Raw genomic sequence first — 23,265 nt, forward strand, 5'->3', positions numbered from 1 at the left:
CAGCTCTATGCAAAATATTTTTATTAATATTTGGACAAGAAAAAGGAATGTATTCTCATGCAGCTACATCTGCAAGCAACAAAGAGACATTTAAATCTGTCTGAGACAAACCAAGCAAATGCCACAAAAACACAGACAAAAGTCCTCCTACTGCCTGTCTTGTTTGACAGAACACCAATTATCAGCATGTATAGACTCATCCACACGGCACACATGTGAGCCACTGCTGTGGTCTGCTTGCCAAGGCATCTTCACTGAGGACATGAAGAAGAGCACAGAGACTCTGCCCAGCAGTGATGCTTCAACCCCAGATCCAGATGTTCATTACAGCCATCCTTGGGAGGTTTTCCAGAGTGGCACCCAGAACCATTAGACACCTGTAAAGTGTACAGCTTCCTTTAGTTGGCTATTCCTCCTACTTTCTCCATCTTTCTGAATGGCCTCAACAATTCATCCAAGTCAGAGACCCTAAAATCTTTGTCTGTCACCCTTCCATCTAATCAATCCCTAAATCTTGTTGATTTGACTTCTTAGCTATCATCCAGATATGTCCATTTCTTTTTTTTTTTTTTTTTTTTTGAGACAGGGTCTTGCTCTGTCGCCCAGGCTGGAGTGCAGTGGCCGGATCTCAGCTTACTGCAAGTTCCGCCTCCCGGGTTTACGCCATTCTCCTGCCTCAGCCTCCCGAGTAGCTGGGACTACAGGTGTCTGCCACCTCTCCAGGCTAATTTTTTGTATTTTTTTAGTAGAGACGGGGTTTCACCGTGTTAGCCAGGATGGTCTCGATCTCCTGACCTCGTAATCTGCCCATCTCGGCCTCCCAAAGTGCTGGGATTACAGGCTTGAGCCACCGCGCCTGGCCCAGATATGTCCATTTCTTTTTCCCTTCTTCAGTACTTCCTGAATTCCTGCAATAGCTTCTTGCTTGGTCTCTTTGCTCTAGTGTTTTCCTCTCCAACCTATTTTCCACAAAACAGCTACAGTGATTGTGGGTGTTAATGACCCACAAAGGGCTTCCCCTCTGGGTGAATTCCAAATTCTTAGCGTGGCATACAAGGCCCTGTGTGATCTGCCACTGCCAGCCTCTCCCTGCCCTCTCCATGCCCCCACTGCTGTGCTCCAGGCAGGCTGGAGTGATCCAACTGTGTCACACTTATCTTCTCGCTGACTGTTTCCACTGCCTCCAACCACCTCCTCCTCATTAACTCCAGTTCACCCTCAGACTCAAGTGTCATGTCCTAGAAAGACCTTTCTTGATCCTGCTCATACTAAGTTTGTGGTCCTCCTTAGGCTTCCAGAGAGCCCTGGGATGACTTCTTGGTCACTTCTCAGTGTCCTTAGCTAGACTATGAGCTCCTTGCTGGCCAAGAATGGATCTTATTCAACACTGCATCTCCAACACAGAGTAATAATAACATTTGAGTTAATAGTAAATACTCAATAATAACATTTATTGAAAATATTAATTCATTCCTCAAAATAAAGCATTGACAAAGCAACCTGCTGCTACTCTCTTTTGAGGATGACATTACTGTTTACAAACACATCCACCACCTTTATTCATCTGAACCACAAAATAACCCACCCAAGGTGCCGCAAGACGGCACTGTTTCCATTTTATAGGTAAGAGCAACCAAACCCTTTAACATGAAAATTGAAACTCCAAGAATTTCAGTGACCTGCCCAAGACCGTGAGCTGGTAAACAGATCGATATGGATGTAATGATGTTGCACATGGCCAACCTACTCAGCACCTCCTATATGCCAGCACCTACTATATGTCAGGCTCTGGCAAGGTCCTTTACAGGAATTATTTTGTTTATTCTTCTGAACCCTAGTTTAATATTCTTCCTACAAGACTGCTAAGTTTGTTTTAACCACCCGGAAACATTTGTGGAATGAGGGACATCAGAAGGACTTTTTTCTGAAGATAACTCGTCCACTGCTACAGTGTCAAGAGTCTATCAATGGTTCCAGTTCAAGTTAAGACCACAGAATTTCCATGTTATGAGAGAACAGCAAGTCACAGGTCTACCCCACCCGCTATAGTGTAGCACACCAAGGCCATCTACATAGCTCTTGTTAGTAGCCCCCAAGAAAATAGGACCCAGGAGGAGGAGGAAGGAGTAATGAGAGATTTTGATTGTCTTCCCAACATCTTTTTCATCCTGAATCTACTATGCAGTTTCCAAGAAGTTTGGGGGAAAATTCGCTCCAATCTAGGGGTTGAGGGTGGGGACTTTGCTCTTACTATTTTTAACCCAACCAGCTTAATCCTGTGTCTACCTATAACAAAAGTATATGTTTAATTTTTTCATGCCTTTTCCAGCTCATGCCATTTCCTTGATCCAAGGAATTAGTTCAGGGATGTGCAGATGACCAAATTCAGGCCTTTAAGACATGAGTGTGGGTTTCAGAAGGTTTCAGGCAGGGAAATTTTCTCACTGTAAAAAAAAACACTCCTAGTAATCACACCTTTCTTTTCCTCTGGCATATGGAAGCAAAGCCCAGGGTGGCTACAGCCACACTGGCACCATGAGAGAAGCCCATCTCAGAATGAAGCCTCCACACAGGCAGAAATCCAGCCAGAGTGATCACAGAGGCACAGCTCCAGAGCCACTGTGATGATACACCCTCTGATGCCTACCTTACTCTGGACCGTTATTCAACAATGTAGGGTGATACATGTCTTGATAGTTTAAGCCAGATAGAGACACGTACTCAGATATTTGTTGCAAAAAAAAATTTCAACACATACAATCCCTTTACCAATGAAAGGGTTGAGAAAGATCTTCATGGGAATGTCATGAGGTCCCAAAAGTGAGAGAAGCATAATAAAACCTTGGCATCTTGGGAGGCAGTGGTTAAGGACATGGACTCAAACTGTATTCAAATCCCAGCTGTGACATTCACTAGCTCTGCTACCAGGGGGCATGTTACTTAATCTTTCGAAATTTCAGTTGCTTCATTTGTGAAACAGGGATAATAATTCTTACTTCATAGGATGACTGTAAAGATGAAATAAAATAATGAATTTAAAAAACTTTGTATAGTACCTGGTGTATAGTAGCAGTAGCTGCTGTTATTTAGTAATGGTGGTAGTAGTGGTAGTAGTGGTAATGGTGGTTGGTAGTAATAATTATTCTACGTACGTAAAACCTTCAAAGTCTTCCGTGCATTGCTCGGCCCTGGAGGTATTGATGGAATCTAGAGTTCACTATGACTCAGAGTTTAGCTCATTGCACCTAATGGCTGAAAATTTAGCTTTTTGCAAACAGATATAAATCCCCAATGAAATTGTTGAGGAGTTTTAATTAAGGTGATCAGGCTGATTAATGATTCCCTCTGGGCAAGTGCTGAGGAACCCAGAAGTGGAGCAAGAGCTTTCTAAAACACCCAGAGCAATCCATTCGCCAATCTACAAATGGCACCAGCCCTTCCCTGGCTGTTGACTCTCAAGGCTGTTCCCCCATTCAGGGTCCTCTTGGCTCTTCTGCAGCCACATACACACCCATTTATCAAAAGGAAAGGTTGGGCCATCAAACCAGTGATTTCCTTATTCTCCCTCAATTCTTCCTCTGTAAGAAATGAGTAAATTAATGGACTAGCAATGGCTGCAGAGCTTTGGGGTAAGGAATCCAGATTCTCACTCTGTTCCACCATAAACTTGAATTAGATAAAGCCCCAGGACTCAGGGGTCCAAGTCCCTCTAAATCCTATGGAATGTAAATCCTTCCCAGATATGATCTTGCCCTTGGCAGCCCTCTCCCAACCCTTCCAGATGGGAAAAGGAATAAAATATACATTTATTCAGGATCATTACCTTGAGCCAGGCCTTGTGCTGGGTACTGGAACTCTAAGACTGGGTGAGGGTTCTGGAATCAGAATGTGAACCAAAGAATTGTCTTAAGGATTAAATGAGTTTCTTCACATGCTGAGAGCAGTGCTCCTCTGACAGTAACATGCACACGAACTATGTGAGGATCCTGTTAAAGCACAGATTCTGATTCAGCAGGTCTGGGGTGGGGTCTGAAAAACTATGTTTCTTACAAGCTTCTGGGTTATCCCAGGTGTGCTGATCCAAGGACCATACTTTGTGTAGCAAGGACTTAGAAGGCTACCTCACTTAGTGAATGTTACATGTGGTAGTTTTATTACATGTGTTTAGTAATTGATGAGCAAAATTGAACTGAAATTTTTACAGTCTTATAACAGTATATTCAGGGGTTTCATATCTCTCATTTTCTTTAATCCTCATAATTCAACACTGTAGGGATTCATGTCCCCATTTACAGGTAAGGGATTTGAGGCTTAGGGGGTAACTCAGAGTGACCAACTGTCCCAGTTTGCTTGGGATTTTCCTGGGTCTAGCACTGGAAGTCTTGCATCCCAAGAATGCCCTCAGCCCCGGAAAAGCTAAAAGGGATGGTCACCCTAGAACTAATAAGTAGTCTACTGGAATTCAAAGCCTGGTCTCTGAATTCCAAAGATGTATTCTTTCCCAGAGACTAGCACTGCCTCAATGCTAAACAGAGGAGGTGAGCATGTGTATGTGGGGGGATGGAGGGAGGTTGAGGGGCTTCCAGATTGCGAGTATGCTTCTGTTGGTTTCTAAAAGCTTTCTTTCTTCTAATATAAAACAAGAATATACAAAGACTCATGAAACGAAAATATAATTTAATGAATTACTATAAGTCAAACCCTTTTGTGATTACACCTATGTCCAGAACTAGAACTTGAGTCTACATGAGAAGCCCCTCTGTGTGCCCCATCTCAATCACTACACAAACACACTCTCCAAACAAGACCACTACTCTGACATTGTTTTAACTTTTAAGTTAATGGGTACAAGTGCAGGTTTGTTACATAGATGAACTTGTGTCATGCAGGTTTGTTGTACAGATTATTTTTATCACCCAGGTATTAAGATTTGTACCCATCAGTTATTTTTCCTGATTCTCTCTTTTCTCCCACCTTACACTCTCCAGTAGGTCCCAGTGTATGTTGTTCCCCTCTGCGTGCCCATGTGTTCTCATCATTTAGCTCCCACTTACAAGTGAGAACATGCAGTATTTGGTTTTCTGTTCCTGTGCTAGTTTGCTAAGGATAATAGCCTTCAGCTCCATCCATGTCTCTTCAAAGAAAATGACCTCATTCTTTTTTAAGTCTGCATAGTATTCCATAGTGTATTTGTACCACATTTTCTTTATCCAGTCTATCATTGATGGGCATTTAGGTTGAGTCCAGGTCTTTGCTGCTGTGAACAGTGCTGCAATGAACATATGCATGCATGTGTCTTTATAACAAATGCTTCCTTGCAATTCTTTAGTTTTATCGCCCAGGATAAATCCCTAAACAATATAATTTAACTTTGCCTGTTCTTTAATTTATTTCATATGTCTTTTAGTTTCATTTGTCTCTTTGTTTATAGGTTTTCCCTCTGTCACCCCCTGCCCTCACCCCTTTCTGTTGATTAAAGGAAACTGTTTGATTCATCAAGTTTCCCGCATGCTATTAACAGTTTGTTCTTGTTTTTGTCTTTGCATCCTCTTGGCATAGTGCAAAATGTCCCTCTGTCCTCTGTATTTCCTATAATCAGGTAGCTGTGTGTAAAGGCAAGATCAGATTCAGGTTTGGTTTTGCGGGGCAGAACTTTAGAAGTGTGTTCTTCCATCAAGAGGCACATAATGTCTAATTGTCTCCCTCTGTTGAAAACCTGGAAATAAAGGAAAGAATCAATCAGTAACCCCGTCTTTCTATAGGAACTGCTCCACTAGGTAGTGAAATCGTAGACCAAAGGAAATGCCTCTTCAGAGAAGTATTTCAGCTCATAAATGAAAAAATAAATGATAGAACTAGATATTATTATTTTTCAACCCTCAATCAATCATTAATGACTGGATCATATATTTCAATGAAATTCAGAGAATAGGAGGGGTTCAGGTCTCCTCAGCTCCCATTCAGTAACAAAGTAATATCAAAGGAGGGAAGTGACAATCCAAAGTCACTTGGGTTAGAGAGAAAAGTCAACAAATCCCAGAGCTCTGGGTCCTGTATACAGACGTTGTGTGCAGACCAATTTCATGGTATTTACAGCTGTTGTCTCTAGTCTCCTCTCTCCATATCCAGGGATATATGCTCATACACTTTAAAAGACTGCCTCCAAAGATACCCCGTCAGTTCCCAGTGAATAATGCCTCTCAGTACTAATGTCATTATATAGTCACACACACACACACACACACACACACAGACTCATGTGCATGCACATGCACTCACTCACACACTGAATCCAGGCTGACTCTGTAACCAATAAAATGTGGTGGAAGAGACACTGTACCACTTCCGAGTCTAGGCATAAGAAGCCTTGCAACTTCAACCCTGTTCTCTGGGGACACTCATTCTGTGAGAAGCCTGGACTATGTCAGAAATCCGACTATGCTGAGACTGCCATGCTGTGAGGAAGCCCAAGCTTAACCATGTGGAGAGGCTGCATGGAAAGATGCCTAACCAACTCCTGACTGTTTCAGTTCTACAACCCAGGAGTTAAGTATGTAAGTGAAAACATTTTAGGTGTTTTTGCCCCAACTGATGCCATGTGGAGAAAAAAACAGGGAACCCAGCTGATAGAACGAAGGGTTCTAGATATATGGCCCCAGTCAAGTTTTCCCAGCCATCTCCATCCATTTGAGCTACTCCAGCTAAGACCTTATACAACTTAGAGCAGGGACAAGCCATCTCTGCCATACCCTGCCCAAATTCCTGACACACAGAATTGTGAGCATAATAAAAAGATTGTTGCCTTATGTCATTAAGTGTTGACATGACCTGTTACAGCAATAACCAAAACACACACAGTTTATATTCATATGCATAAATTAGATGCCTTCTGCTGTCACAGGACATAAGAACTTCTTGAAGAAAGAAATCCCTTGATTCCCCTTTGGACAAGCTTCCAACCGTTAGAGACCAGGTCTCTTTTTAGCTCACCTTTGTATTCCCCAGTCCCTGTGCAGACATCTGGTCCCATTCTATCTCTAAAATCACCCTGGGTTGAATGACCTTTGGGTGTCCTAGTCTCTTATCATTTATATTTTTTTCATTTATCTCTTCTCTACCTGCCTTGGATAATTTTAAGTCCCTTAGGGATAGGGACACTACCACATTTTTATTATGGAATATTTTACATGTACTAAAATATATAATGTGTATGTAAAGTATATGCATTATAATGAAATAAACACCATAAATCTCCTTGGTGCCAACTTGAAAAATAAAACATGAACAACAGGGAGCTTCCTTTGAAATTCTCTAGTGCCCCTGATGGCAGACATCATCTTTCCACAGAGGGATCCACTTTTTTAAACTTTATGTTTAGCATTTCTTTCCTTTTCTTCATAGTTCTGCAACAGATGTACAAATTTCTAAGTCATTTGACTTAGTTTTGCATTCCTTTGAATTTTGTAAAAATAATATTATGGTGTATTAATTCTCTAGCAATTGGCTTTTCTATTCAACGTTATATTTCTGATTGTACTCTCCATTAAAATGCATAGCATTGTTTTCTCTGCTGTATAGTATTCCAGCATGTGAATATACTATTCTGTAATGGTTGTTTGTATTGTTTCCAGACTTTTTGCTATTAAACAATACCACTATGGACATTGTTGAGTACATCTCCTGGTGTAAGTACTTCTCCAAGGGAACCCATTTTTCACTGTTGTTTCTTAGTGTCTCGCACACTGCCTCACATTATAGGCATTCAATGAAATATTGAATGAGTGAATGAGTAACCATGTTGTTCAAGTTTTCCTTATTCTTGCATATTTTCTTTTCTGATCTATTTATTGCCCAGAGAAATATGTTAAAATATCCTACTATGCTGGGGATTTTACAGTTCTGTTAATTTTTGTTTTATATACCTCAGAGCTATATTATTAACTATAAATGGATTAGAAATATGCCCTCCTAGTGAACTAAAACCTTTATTATTATATAAGAACTCTCAATCTCTAGAAATACTTTCTTGATCACAGCGTATTTTGTGTGACATTAGTGTTATTAAATCAGTTTTCTTTTGTAACTATTTACCTGTTATAGCTTTTACTATTATTTATTTTCAAACTTCTGCTGTCCTCTTCTTTTTCTTTGTAACAGTATATATTGGGGTTTTTTCTCTAGTCTGGTAATCTATGTCTTTTAAACAGTTTAGTCTATTAACATTTACTGTGATTACAAATGTATTTGGATTTATATCTATCATCTTATTTTTTCCTTGCTATTAATCCCTTTTCTCCTGTGTGCATAATTATGTGTGTGTGTGCCTTCTCTTTTGGGGCCTCATTTCCAGTTCATCAAAATTATAGCTTGTTTACTCTCAAAGTTTGCAAAAGGCATTTAGGCACCAACCCCACCTGAGGACCAACCCATGTCCACAGATTCACAGAGGATATATTTTCCCCTTCTCCCAGAATCAAGGTTAAGCTGAAACAGACAAGTGTTCTTGCATTTTGCCTCTGCAGGAGAGTTTTTCTTGGCTTACTTTTTACTAAGAGTATAGCCCTTTGTGTGTCATATCTTCATATGGAGTGGAGAAAACATACCACGCCAACTCTCCCCAGGCTTGATGCCTTGTCTGCCTCCATGTCTGTGGCTACAGATGCCTCTGGACAGCCAGTAACATCAGCACTTATTCATTCCCACTCTCACTTCATCCCTGGTCTCTGAAAACTTTCTTCATCTTTTTACAGGGCCATCCATGCATTTAAAATGATAGATAAAATCTTACATTTTATCTATCATTTTAGTTGTGTGGTAATAGAAGGGTTTCTGATTTTTTAATCTCCCATTTTACCAGAACAGAAATCTCTTTTTCTAACTCCTTTAAAGATGATAAATTGTCACATACAACATATGGCAGGCAAACTACCTTTTTAAAAAAGGAATAAGAGGTCAGATATTATTCAAACTAATGTATCTTGGGGATAATATTGCTCCAGGGATTCACCAGTAAACACTTAGAAGAAAATAGCATCATCCAGAAATGATTCCACAAAGGTACATTCCTAGGAGAATTTTCTTCTTGGAACAGCAACAAAGACTTGCAGCAAAATATTAGGGAGAGATTTCTCTATACCTCATTTGTAATTAATAAAAGCACTCCATTGAAGATCAACGTATTGTTAACAATGGTTACACAAGATTAAAGTTTCATGAAGATCATTGTTTACAAAGCATTTTTATTATACTTATCTTGCACTCCTTTTGACAGATGTTCCGAAAGACCCCTGGATTAGGAGCTATGGGTAGGAGTGCTACGGCACCTTGCACGGAGTCAGAAGACCCAGCACTAACCACAAGCTTCAAAAAAGCTTCAAACCAAAGCTTTTTTGAAGAAGGCTTTTGGCAAGCCACCTAAAATCCAAAAACCTCTGCTTTCTCCCTTTCTTCATTTAGCTTCATTATACCGAAATCTATTAAGACACTGGGGTTCCTTCCAGTCACTGCCTTTTGCTAAACTCAGAGTTCCTACAGTCCTCACCTTCCAGTAAGCACATTTTACCATATATTCAACCCAAGTCCATCAAAGTTTATATATAGTACCCTCCCTTCTCTATTAATAGCCCATCTCCCAGGCTCTTAAAGCAGAAGCGGATTATGAGAAGACAGTCAAACAGTGAACGATGTGAAACTCTCTCATTCCCCTCATGTCCCCACCCAATGTAGAATCTCTCAAACAACAAACTCTCCAGCCTCAGGACATCGCTAGCAGGAACAGTGGCTTTGTTGGATGAAACTCTAGCTCTAAGCAGACTGATCCTAGGCACTAAGAAGACTGATCCTAGGCACCTGGCCATCAATGGCCCCCAATGTTGTTCTTTTTAAGCAGGACAAATATAGGAAAGCAGAGTTTGGGTCCCATTGTTATTTCTAGGATTGCCAAGAATAACCCATTGTCATGCTCCATAGTCCATATTGTGTGAGATTTTTATTATTTCAGTGCTCTGATTCTTGACATTAAAAATGAGAGACATTGATTTGTCTTTCCTTACATAAAATCGGCAGTTCTTCTGGATCTTCCCCACACAGTACCTCAGAACATTTTTGGCCTTTTCTCTGACACCCTGACATTGTAACCACAGAGCCACTTCAATGTGCTTTAACTTTGTCGGTAACAAAATGAAGAGCTGTTTCTCAGTGCAGTGGACTCCCAGGTTGCAGGTCACATAACCTGAGCTTACCCAGATGAACCAGCATGCCCAATTTGTGATCCCAGAGCCAGCCAGAATAACAAAGTCAACCACAGGTGGAATCTAAGCGCTTGGATTGAGAAACAGGAACCAAATTAAGAATCACGGGGTGCTCTGTTTTGTCACAGTACAGACCTAAAAGCCAAGGACTCAGCATCACGTCTTTGCATAAACCAATTTAGATCATGCTTCATTGCATTTGCCTATCTCTCTCATTGCTACTCTTTGCTTTTAAAATCTGTCCCTAGACTGCAGTTCAGGGAGACAGAGTTGAACGTTGCCTCCTGTCTCCTTGCTGGTTGACTTGCAATAAAGCTTTTTCCTCTCTCAAAAGCTGCTCCCATAGTATTGGCTTCTATGCACATGGATAGCAAGCCCATTGCTCAGTAACAACTTGACCCAGAACATTCCAAGGCATGATTTTTTTTTTTTTTTTTTTGAGAGGGAGTCTCGCTCTGTCGCCCAGGCTGGAGTGCAGTGGCCGGATCTCAGCTCACTGCAAGCTCTGCCTCCCGGGTTTACGCCATTCTCCTGCCTCAGCCTCCCGAGTAGCTGGGACTACAGGTGCCCGCCACTTCACCCAGCTATTTTTTTGTATTTTTTAGTAGAGACGGGGTTTCACCGTGTTAGCCAGGATGGTCTCGATCTCCTGACCTCGTGATCCGCCCGTCTCGGCCTCCCAAAGTGCTAGGATTACAGGCTTGAGCCACTGCGCCCGGCCTCCAAGGCATGATTATAATCACCAAATATTTCAACATTGATGTTCAGTATTTATTCACTCTCAAAACATGTCACAGTTCCAGTTTCAATCAGAGCACAAGTATTGCAAAAAAAAGTAAGGCACATAGAAAACATGAGCAAACCAAGGTCATTTACATATATAAGAAAGCTTAGGCTCAAAGCAGGTGCTTACTCCAGGTCACACATCCCCAGCGTTACAGGACCAGGACACAAACTCAGGCCATCTGTACCCAAATCCACTGACTTTGCCACTAGTCCATACTAGCTCACATTGGGTAGCTCAGTTCTTCAGAATAACTCCACTTTATGGGGAAGACTGATAATATGAAAAAGTCAAAGCTTTACCATGATGCCACAGCTGGGGTGAGCATCAAGTTTATCAAAACAGTGGAGAGAAGGAGGGAAAGAGAAAGGGGAAAGGGAGCCTCCTTGTGAAGTGATTCTTGCTTCTGATTCGTATTCCTTACAGAGTTTTTCACCTTTTAGATATCCTATTAATCTGAATTAGAGTTCTGTACCACCCTGTCCTGGTCCCACACACAAACACACACTTGAATAGTCTAAGGGCAATGTGTTCTAAGAAGGCCAGAGAAGTCACTCTAGATAGGGATGTTCCATCCCAATGGATGCAGCTCTCTGTCCTGAAGTGCCTGGGGGAGAAACATAAGTCACCAGTTTGGGACTCCCTCCAGATAAACCCACAACCCAGATGAGAAGAGGCCAGATAAACAAGGCTGCCAGGTGCTCGGCCTCCTCTCTGGGCAAGATGGCCTAGGGTCAGAGGGCAAAACATGCACCTGTCCCCAGAGCTAGTCTGTTTTGCTTTTGTTTTTGTTTTTTAATCATTTAGGCAATGGCTTTTCAACAATCTGGCTCCTTTTAATTAAGACAGAGCTATGGACCAGGGGCCAGGAATTCAACTCTCAGCCCCACCCTACCACTATGGTGTGACTCACCTGGCCACAGTGCCTTTCCTCTTGCCTTCCCCAGGGCCTCTCTCATAGGAGATAGCAAGTCTGCCTATCGGCCTTCCTCGGAGGGCTGCAATCAGGCATATGATAAAAATAACAGCAACACCCCCTTTCTCTGCAGAATCACCATGGCAGCTGGGACCCTGTACTCATGTCCTGAAAATGTGAGGGCTTTCAAGGTGTCCATTGCTGTTCAGTACAGCGGGGCTCAGGTCCACGTGCTCTCTGCACCACCCTACCCCACTTTGGCCAAACCAACAATACTCCTGAATTTCTCTGCAAATTTCTTGCCAGGAAGTTTCCAGCATTTGAGGGTGATGATGGATTCTGTGTGTTTGAGAGCAATGCCATTGCCTACATGAGGAGCTGCGGGGAAGTACTCCAGAGGCAGTAGCCCAAGGGGTGTAGTGGGTGAGCTTTGCTGACAGTGATACAGTGCCAGTACCTGGGTGTTCCTCACCGTGGGCATCATGCAGCATAACAAAAAGGCCACCAAGAGTGCAAAGAAGGAGGTAAGGTGAATTCTGGGGCTGCTGCATGCTCACTTGAAGATGAGGACTTCTCTGGTGGGTGAACAAGTGCCACTGGCTGATATCACAGTTGTTTGCATATTGTTGTAGTTCTATAAGCAGGTCCTGGAAGCTTCTTTCCACCAGGCCTTCCCCAATGCCAACCGCTGGTTCCTCACCTGCATTAACCAGCCTCAATTCCAGGTTGTTTGGGGGGAAGTGAATCTGTGTGAGAACATGGCCCAGTTTGATGTTTAAAAGTTTGCCGAGAGCCACCCTAAACAGGACATCACATGGAAAGGGAAGGGCTCACAGGAAGGGAAGCAGAAGCCCCAGGCTGAGCAGAAAGAGGAGAAAAAGGCAGCTGCCCCTGCTCCTGAGGAGGAGATGGATGAATGTGAGCAGGTGCTGGCTGATGAGCCCAAGGCCAAGGACCCCTTTGCTCACCATCCAAGAGTACCTTTGTGTTGGATAAATTTCAGTGCAGGTACTCTAAGAAGGACACACTCTCTGGGGTGCTGCCATATTTTGGGGAGCAGTTCGATAAGGATGGGTGGTTCCTATAGTTCTCAGAGTATCACTTCCTTGAAGAACTCACCCAGATCTTCATGAGTTGCAATCTCATCACTGGAATATTCCAGTGACTGGCCAAGCTGAGGAAGAATGTTTTTGTCAGTGTCTTCTTTGGAACCAACAATAGCAGCTCCGAGTCTGGGTCTTCCAGGGCCGGAAGCTTCCCTTTTCACTGAGTCCAGATTGGCGGTGGGACTACAAGTCATATACATGATGTAAAACTGGATCCTGGCAACAAGGAGACCCAGGCACTGGTTCAAGAGTATTTTTGCTGGGAGGGGGCCTTCAAGAGTGTGGGCCAAGCCTTCAGTCAGGGCAAGATCATCAAGTAAGCATCCCTTGCCATTGCCTAGCTGCCTGCACCTGCCCTTCAAGGAGATGGGGGTCATTAAATGAAACTGAACACTGAAAAAAGAACAACAGCAAACATTAATTAGCATTTACAAATACCTACTATGTACCATATTCTTCACATAAATGATTTTTATCTGCCAACAACTCTGTGAGGTAGTGATTATTTTCATTGTCCAGATAAGAAAACTAAGGCTCAAGGAATTAGACAACTTGCCTTAGGTCAGCAGCTGGTAAGAAGTAAGACTTCAATTGGAAGCCAGGTGATATCTGGCTGTAAAACTGTGCTAGTTGCGCTATGCCATGGTGCACTCACTGTTGCTCTCACCTTCATCACAGGGAAGAGCAGTGGCCCTGTTGGAAGAATTATTACACTTTTTCCTTTCTTTTCTTTTTTTTACCCATTCACTGCACCACCTCTCTCCAGAGGACTTTTAATGTTGGAATCTGGGGATTCAGACCCAATATATTAGTCTGTTTTCACACAGCTATAAAGAAATACACATGACTGGGTAATTTATAAAGGAAAGAGATTTAATTGACTCACAGTTCCACATGGCTAGGGAGACCTCAGAAAACTTACAGTCATAGCAGAAGATGAAGGGGAAGCAACTACCTTCTTTACAAGGCAGCAGGAGAGAAAAGAATGAGGGAGGAACTTCCAAACACTTATAAAAGCACCAGATCCCCTAAGAACTCACTCACTATCAAGATAACAGCATGGGGGATACCACCCACACGATCCAATCACCTCCCTCCCTTGACATGTGGGAATTACAATTTGAGATGAGATTTGGGTGGACACACAGAGCCAAATCATATCATCCAAATTTGGGGAGTCATGCCCATCAGTCCCTCATTAATTTCACTGTGAGTTTGGGAGACCATGTGACTATTTTTCAGGTGATCCTCCCATTCTTTTAAGAAGCACAGATTATACAGAATAATCCGTACATCAAATCCTTGTGACATAAAATTTACCTATATAGCAAACCTGTGCATGTATCCTCAAATCTAAAATAAAAGTTAAAAAGTAATAAGAAATAAAATTCATAGTCATCATCATATCATGAATTAAAATTTGCCAAGTATGCTTAAATCCATGAAGTCATAATGATTTTTAGTGAGACACTGGGAAAATGTGCACTTTGGATAGTCAATAACATTAAGGAATCTCCAGTTTATACACAAAGATGAAAAAAGAAGACTAAGGAATCTAAGAGTAATAACGGTAATTGAGATGTTTCTAAAAGAGTCCTTATATTTCAGAGATATATACAGTCAATGCTCATTATTTATGACTCCGTATTTGCAAATGTACCTACTTGCTAAAATTTATTTGTCACCTCACAATCAATATTCCCAGTTTTTTCATGTCATTTATGGACATGCACAGAACAGCAAAATATATGAGTTGCCCAATGTGCGTGTTCCCAGCCTAGAAGGAACAAGGGGAGAGCTCTGCCTTCTTTCTTCAGCTCACATCAATGTAAACAAGTGTTCTTTTTGTGGTGTATTTAATGCCATATGTTTCCATCTTTGTGCTTTTTGTTGGTAATTTTGCTGTTTAAAACAGCCACTGGCCAGGACCTGTGATCCCAGCACTTTGGGAGGCCGAGGTGGGTGGATCACCTGAAGTCAGGAGTTCGAGACCAGTCTGGCCAACTTGACGAAACCCTGTCTCTACTAAAAATACAAAAAAAAAAATTAGTCAGGTACGGTAGTAGGCATCTGTAATCCCAGCTACTCAGAAGGCCGAGGCAGGAGAATCACTTGAACCCAGGAGGCAGAGTTTGCAGTGAGCCGAGATTGCACCATTGCACTTCAGCCTGGGCAACAGAACGAGACTTCATCTAAAAGAAAAAAAAAAAAAAAATGAAAAACAAACAGCCCCCAAGCATAGTGTTGAAGTGCTGTCTCATGTTCCTAAGAGCAAGGAGGCTGTGATGTGCCTTCTGTGTATTAGAGAGGCTTTTTTCAGGTATGAGTTATAGTCCTGTTGGCTGTGAGTTCATTGTTGACAAATAAACAATATATACTAAATAAGTTGTCTTTAAACAAAAACACACATAAAGCAAGGTCATGTATTGATTGATTAGTGAAAATGTGACCAGAGGCTCACAAGAATCTAATCCTGTATTTCCCCTAATTCAGTGTATGCAGTGACTTTATAAAGCATAACTACCCCCAAATAACAAGAATAGACTTGGCTAAAATAGTTATAAAATACATGGCGAGGAGTGGCGGAGGGGAATACTATGTAAAGTGAATAAAATATTTTTGCTGGCCTGGATCTGGCCCTCAGAACCTGAATTTTTTGTCTCTGGTCTACTTCATTCTCCTTAACTACTACTTTACAGCACTGAATCTCTTCCAATTTTTTTTCAATCATTTCCCTATTGATAGACATTTAGATTCTTTCCAGGTTTTCACTATTATGATCAGTGCTGAGTGCACATCTGCACATGAGCAAAAGTTTCTCTTGAGAAGACATGGAGAAGTGTAATTGCTGAATCACAGGGTACGAACATTTTACATTTTAATAGACACTGCCAACTTGCCTTCAAAGTGGCTGTGCCAATTAAATACTCCCACCAGCAGTGTGTGCGAGTCTGGATTTCCCACTCTCTTGCCAACACTTAATTCCACAAATATTTTTGGAATCTGAATCCTCTGTGTGAGAGACACTAATGAGGTTCTGGGGGTGGAGAGGAGGCAAACCAGGATATAAGCTACATGAGACATGGCATTGCAGACCCAAAGACAAGATACTCAGACGCTCCAGAGATTTCCCAAAGACTCACAGAACAGTATGGTGGAAATAAAAAGCAAGCAATAAACTTTCAAGTTTTATCCAGTGGCCCACTTACCTCAAACAATAAGCCATAAAAATTAACTAATTCACTTTAGACTGCTAAATGTGCTAAGATACGACTGTTAGGTTTAGCTGAAGACTGTGATAAAGGCAAATCCCTTTAATTTTCAAAATAAGTCACATTTTTCCTTATTATACATGGATATGTATTTGCCTGTGTATTTCCAAAACAAGGCTTAAAACATGCATGCCATTTAACTAAGCAATTCTTTTCTATATATACCCTAGATAAATTATTTGAAAAATTTGTAAAAGCTTAAGTGCAACGTTGTTCATTCATAGCATTGTTTACTATCCTCAAAAATATGAACTGCCCACCAATCCAAAAAGAGGGAATTAAATAGTTAAATGTATCAAATAAATATAAATAGCTAATTCAATAAAGTGTTAAATAAGTTGAACTATTACAACCATCATGGAATGATTTATTCATTGTCATGGAAAGACATTTAGAAAGTAGTATTGTTTTAAAAAAGAACTATTAATGTGTATGCAATTTTTTTATTCACTCACCAAATACATACTGAGCACTCATAATGTGTCAGGCACTGTACTGGGCTCAGGGGACAAAATCATAACACCTGCAGGCAAAGTCCTGCCTTCAGGGAGGTAATCTGTATTTTTTTCTTTTTGCTTGCTTTGTGGACTACATAGACAGGCTTCTCCAGCTGGGATATGAGCAAATTACTTTGTTTAAAATTAAGCTCTTTGTGATTTCACAAGTGCTGATGGAGTGCTTCTAATTCTTACACCATGTACGACTGTAAGCTCTATTTGGTTAAAGTGTCTCCTTTCTAACATCATAGTACTTAGACTAGTGGGAAGAGGGTTTATTTCATTCACAGAACCAGCAAAGCAGACTTCCCTCTCCCAGTACCATTCTCTGAGGGAAGATATCTAGAAGAGTGAAAATACCATGGCTGAGGGGTCAAATAGTCCAGGCTCAGAGCTTTCTTCGGCACCTGACTTAACATCATCCAGCTGTGGTGTGGCCACCTATAAAATGAGCACTATAGATTTCATGTCAAATGAAGTCACAACCATACAGTGCTAAGACAATGACTGGCATACAACTAGGAACTCTCTACATACTAGTTTTTCTCTCACCTTCTGCTTTTCTTTTCAAAGGTTAGTCTCTTCTACAGAAATCATTCATATGAATAGAAGTAAGACGCAGGACTTCAGCTGGGATATTTGTTTTCTATTTGTCTCATAACATTGAAAAAAGAATGGTCTGGCTTACACACAGATTCTTTGAATATGTTTACCAATATTTTTTGATAGTTAGCAAGTGATCAGATTCTTCACAATTAGATATCAGCACATGCATACAGACATGTGTCTGTCTTTATCTACTTCCAAAACACAGGCCCTTCTTCCCTGCTTCTGATTTCTCTCCATTGTATGCCACTAGAGTGTGTGGGAAAAGTGGAATGGGAGTGTACAGAGGAGGACCTGAAAGGGATCCATAGTCACATGAATCAGGATTGACCAATTAGAGTGTAATGGTAAATACTGAGAGTCAACTTGATTGGATTGAAGTATGCAAAGTATCTATCCTGGGTGTGCCTGTGAGGGTGTTGCCAAAGGAGATTAACATTTGAGTAAGTGGGCTGGGAAAGGCAGACCCAATCTTAATCTAGGTGGGCACCATCTAATCAGCTCCCAGCTTGGCTAGAATATAAAGCAGGCAGAAAAACGTGAAAAGACAAGAGTGGGCTAGTCCTCCAGCCTACATCTTTTTCCCCGGCTGGATGCTTCCTGCCCTTGAACATCAGACTGCAAGTTCTTCAGTTTTGGGACTCGACCTGGCTCTCCTTGCTCTTCAGCTTGCAGACGGCCTATTGTGGGACCTTGTGATCATGAGAGTTAACACTTAATAAACTCAAAGATATATAGATATAGATATACATATAGATATACATATAGATATAGATATCCTATTAGTTCTGTCCCTCTAGAAAACCCTGCCTAGTACACAGAGTATTCCATCCACCTGGCCTCGGTGATAGGCTCAGAGGTGTGCAAGTCAGTCCAGTGGTTTGCAATTTTAAGATATCCTAGGACAAAAACAAGTTCTCCTCTTTCTGCTAGGGTAGTTTAGTTTGAAGACTATAAGCCTGGAACTGCTGAGATCCACTGTGTTGACAGCGTCCGTCTGAGAAGAAAGCACAACCAAGTGATGGGAAGACCTGATCATCCTAATGATATTGCTTGAGTCCTCTGTGTCCAGTCCTACCTGAAGCCAAAGCTATGCCTGGACTCCAATTATATGTACTTTGTGCTCACTCACTCGCTCTCTCCCTCTCTCTCTCTCTCTCTCACTCTTTCTCCCTCTCTCTCTCTCAGTTGAGCCCCTGCTCCACCACAGAGGAAGATCCTGAAATAAGGATTGATAGGCAGAGTTTATTTGAGAAATAATACTGGAAAACACCAGTGAGGTAATGAGAAAGTGAGGGCAAGAGAAGGCAGCCAGTAAAGGGTGCATCATTGAGCAAGTAACTGCTAAAAAGCAACTTGGGGCCAGGCGCAGTGGCTCACGCCTGTAATCCCAGCACGTTGGGAGGCCGAGGCAGATGATTATTTGAGGCCAGGAGTTCGAGACCAGCCTGGCCAACATGGTGAAACACTGTCTCTTCTAAAATTACAAAGATTAGCTGGTCATGGTGGCAGGGACCTGTAATCCCAGCTACTTGGGAGGCTGAGGCAGGGGAATTGCTTGAACCCAGCAGACGGAGGTTGCAGTGAGCTGAGATAGCACCACTGTGCTCCAGCCTGGGTGACAGATTGAGACTCTGTCTCTAAATAAATATTAATTAATTAATTAATTAATTAGTAAAAGGCAACTTGGGTTCAGTCCCTCTCAGGAACTTTGGGAGACCTTGTGGAGGACACATTTCAAAGCCATGCCATCCAAGAGGCAAAGGAGCTGGGGTATTCATCCCCCTCTCCTACCTATCCGTATGTCAGACTCTTCCCAGGGCTCACTGGTACCCTTCATTTTTAGGCCCACTGTAAGAATGGACAAAGCAGACTCCTCAGGCAGAGTTGCAGGGGCTGGCAGTCAGCAGCCAAACTGGTGTGCACAGCATCAAGGAGAAATGGATGGGATATGCTGGCTTTGTATTGTTTAGGGTTTTTTTGTAGGACATGGAAGGCTAAACTAGGCTTTCTGCCATTTTCAAAGGAAAAGCATCCTGATTAATATTAATATATGTAAAACTTCCACTCAATTAGAGGTCATCTGATTTAACCCTAGAATGTTTCTGGGATAAAATATCCCTGGATTGCTTCCTAAATCTACTCCCATCCCAGACACGACACCATCGTGGTACAGGAAAAACCTCCACCAATATCTTTTGCGCCCTGCACCCACACTGGACACAGACAGCTTGATCATCCGTGAGACCCCCTAGACTGGTAGAAGCAGCCAACCCTGAAGCTTTCCAGAGTCAGTGGGTACTCCAGGAAACCAGCATCACCTTTATAGCTCCCTGCTCCATTTAATGTCCTGTGACCCAGTCACTGCTCTAAGCTAGGGTAACCACCTACAGTAACCACAGTGGGCTACCAGCATGCTCAGAAGGCTCTTGGTAGCTGCCCAGAGCTCATATCTTCAACATGCCTCAGAAGAGGCAGAAACCTCCTGCCAAGGGACCCAGGGAAACACTGGCCCCCAATCCTCCTATGGCAAAAGTCTGAGGGGCAGGGACCAGGAATCCAAGCTGTAGCCATAACAATTCTCTCTCTCCCACCAGAGAAGGATGCCTGGGACAGAGGAAGGAAGTGCAGTACATGTGTCGTCTCCTATAAGTTTGCTGCAAAGTGATAAATATCTTTTGTTTCTATTGTGAATGAGATCTTTCTTTTCCATTATTTTTTCTAAGTGGTTACTGTTGGAAATAGGAAAGCTATTGATTTTTGTACATTTATTGTGTAACTTGCTGCCTTACTGAACTCTCATTATTTCTAATAGTTTTTCAGGTCAATTCTCCCAAAGGGAAAAAAAAAGGTTTAGGTGATGTGACAAAACTCATAAAAACGCATGAAATCAGCCACCAGCATTCAATTTGTTCTAAGATGTGTATAAAATCAAGGTAGATATAAAATTCCACCTATGCTACATGCAAGCCATCTGTTCCCACCCACCCCACTGTCCTCCACCAAAAGGCTACTCCCCTGTGTTGGGAGGAAAGTCTTTGAGATCCAAACACAGCAAAGTCCTTAGATGGAGTCAAATGGCCAAACTTCCCCCGTTCCTGGACTGTCAGGACCGGAGTGGGTTCCCAAGCTGTGAAAAGCCCAGGACAGAGGCTAGCTCTCTAAAACCTGATCCTAGCATGCTATCCATCACTCCAGCCCCCTGCAGGCGTTCAGTCACCCACTCTACCAGCAGTCTTCAAGCCTAACTGAGCACCTACTGTGTGCCAGGTTTGGGAATGCAAGAATACAAAAGGTCTAGTCCCTTCTTCAGACAACTTTCGAACATAGAACCTTCCCACAGATGTACCACATTTTGTTTTACCAGAATAGGGCTAGACAGTCTTCGATATACCCTTTGTCATTGACTTCTCTCTGTGGGATGTGGCAATACAGTCAACACTCTGCCCAGTCACCCTCCAATTCCTTTTACAGTTGCTGTGCGTTGCTCTCCTGGCCTCTGTGTGATCTTGTTTCTGCCGCTGCACCTGCAACTCCCGTTAGAGGACTGCCCTCAGGCGGCTAGAGCTAGTTTGCCCACACCTGCAGAGACTGGAAATGCCTGGGAGCCAACATCCCCCCAGGGCAGCCCTGGGGCAGTGATTGACAGATGCAGGCCCGTCAGACTCAGAGATGTAACTCACACTTCAGAGCTCCCCTGAAGGATCAGGAGGAAGCTACCCCTGCAGGACTTCACTCTATCTCTCCCCCTGCCCTGCCTCGACTCCCTTACCAATCTCCCAGGGAGCACTTCCTCAACGCATTGCTTTCTCATAAGTCTTCCTCTCAGGAAGACACAGAGCAAACATCTGACCTCCATTGACATAGTTTCCCATCTGTCAGGTCAGCATAATTAGAAAGTCTCATGAGAAAAAGATTAGAGTTCTATTATGAATTAAATTGTGTTCCCCAAAAATGTATATGTTAAAGCCCTAATCCCTCAATGTGATTCTATTTTGAGACAGAGCCCATAAGGAAGTAATTAAGGCCAGGTGAGGTCACAAGGAAGGGACCCCGATCCAATAAGATTAGTGTCCTTATAAGAAAAGACACCAGCAGCTCACATGCTGGCCTGTGTTTTCTCTCTCTCTCTTTCTCTCTCTCTCCATGCACAAAGAAGAGGCCATGTGTGTCCACCTACAAGCCAAGAGAAAAGGCTACAGGATGAAACCTCCCTTGCCAGTACCTTGATCATGGGCTTTCGGCCTCCATAGTTGTGAGAAATAAATGTCTGTTGTTTAAGCCATCCAGTCAATGAATTTTATATGGCAGCCCTAGCTAATACAGATTCCTTCACCTGCTCTATGGCTTGGATCCTGTCACAGCCTCCTCAGTTTTATTCAAGTCACCAAGATCTTGTTCCACGAAACAAAATTCCTGTGGCTCTGAGGACAAGTCTGCCTCACCCTATGGAAGATGAAATAAAATTGAAGCCATAGACCAGATGTTGGCAAACTTTTCCTGTAAAGGGCCAGGTGGTAAATATCTTAGGCTTTGCAGGGCACATGGTCTCTGTGGTAACTACTCAATTCTGCATTGTAGTGCAAAAGCAGTCACAGACCTGATGAATGAGTGTGACTGGGTTCCAATAAAACTTTATTTAGAAAAGTAGACCTCTGAGGCCTGCAGGTGTGTGTTGAGCTGTGAACATGGGTCTCTGTTCTACAGGATGGGGTTTGCTAAAGTTGTCAAAGAACAAGGCCTATTTTAAGAGAAACCAAGGCCTGCTTTAAGAGAAACCAAGTGAAATTCAGAAAATGATAGGAGGGTAAAACCGATGATTATACTTGGAAATGCTTGGTGATACTGTATCAAAATAAGTACAACACACCCAAATACAGGATGATAGTCTGGTGACAAATAGAGATATCATTTGTCAGATTGCTTATGCCTGTATAGAAGGGGATATGATAGTCTGCACAGCTTAAGCATGTGAACTGCCAAAATATGGTGTGAAGGTTGGCCTGACACATTATGCTACAGCATATTGTACTGGCTTGCTGCTGGCCCGCAGGCTTCTCAGTAAGTCTGGCATGGACAAGACTTATGAAGGCCAAGTTGAGGTGACCAGAGATGAATACAATATGGAAAACACTGATGGTCAGCTGGGTGTTTTTACCTGCTATTTGAAAGCAGGTCTCGCCAGAACCACCACTGGTAATAAAGTGTTGGGGGCCCTGTAGGGGGCTGTGAATGGAGGCCTCTCCATCTCTCATAGTACACAGTAACAGATTCTCCGGTTATGATTCTGAAAGCAAGGCATTTAATGCAGAAGTACATGGGAAGCACATCATGGGTTAGAATGTTGCAGATTACATGCATTACCTAATGGAAGAAGCTGAAGATCTTACAAGAAACAATTTTCTCAATACATAAAGAACAGCATAACTCCATACATGATGGAGGAGATGTATAAGAAAGCCCATGTTGCTATATGAGAGAATCCAGGCTATGAGAAGAATCCCAAGAAAGAAGCTAAAGAGAAAAGGTAGAATCATTCCAAAACATCGCTTGCCCAGATAAGAAACACTGGGTAGCTCAAAAGAAGGCAAGCTTCGTCAGAGCTCGAGAACAGGCTGCTGAGAGCTAAACCAAACAATTTTCTATGAGAATTTTTCAGATAAAGACAATAAATTTATTGACTAAGCTGCTAAAAAAGAAAAAGAAGGAAAGAAAAGCAGACCTCTCTAGGCAATTGTTTCCTGACCCCTACTACAAACTCTTTGACCTGGAAGGGAGTTAAGCAAACCTCAAATCCACCCCAGATTGTGAAGACAAGGACAAGTGCAGATGGT

The 23,265-nt window shown here is 42.3% G+C and overlaps 2 pseudogenes; both read left to right on the plus strand.

Moving 5' to 3' along the window:
• Window positions 1-11,896: 11,896 nt before the first annotated feature.
• Window positions 11,897-13,510, plus strand: LOC101020153 (annotated as a pseudogene).
• Window positions 13,511-19,845: 6,335 nt separating this feature from the next.
• On the plus strand, window positions 19,846-23,060 carry LOC116273678 (annotated as a pseudogene).
• The last annotated feature ends 205 nt before the right edge of the window (window positions 23,061-23,265 follow it).

This window comes from Papio anubis, chromosome 2 (assembly GCF_008728515.1).
Source record: "Papio anubis isolate 15944 chromosome 2, Panubis1.0, whole genome shotgun sequence".
NCBI lineage: Eukaryota > Metazoa > Chordata > Mammalia > Primates > Cercopithecidae > Papio > Papio anubis.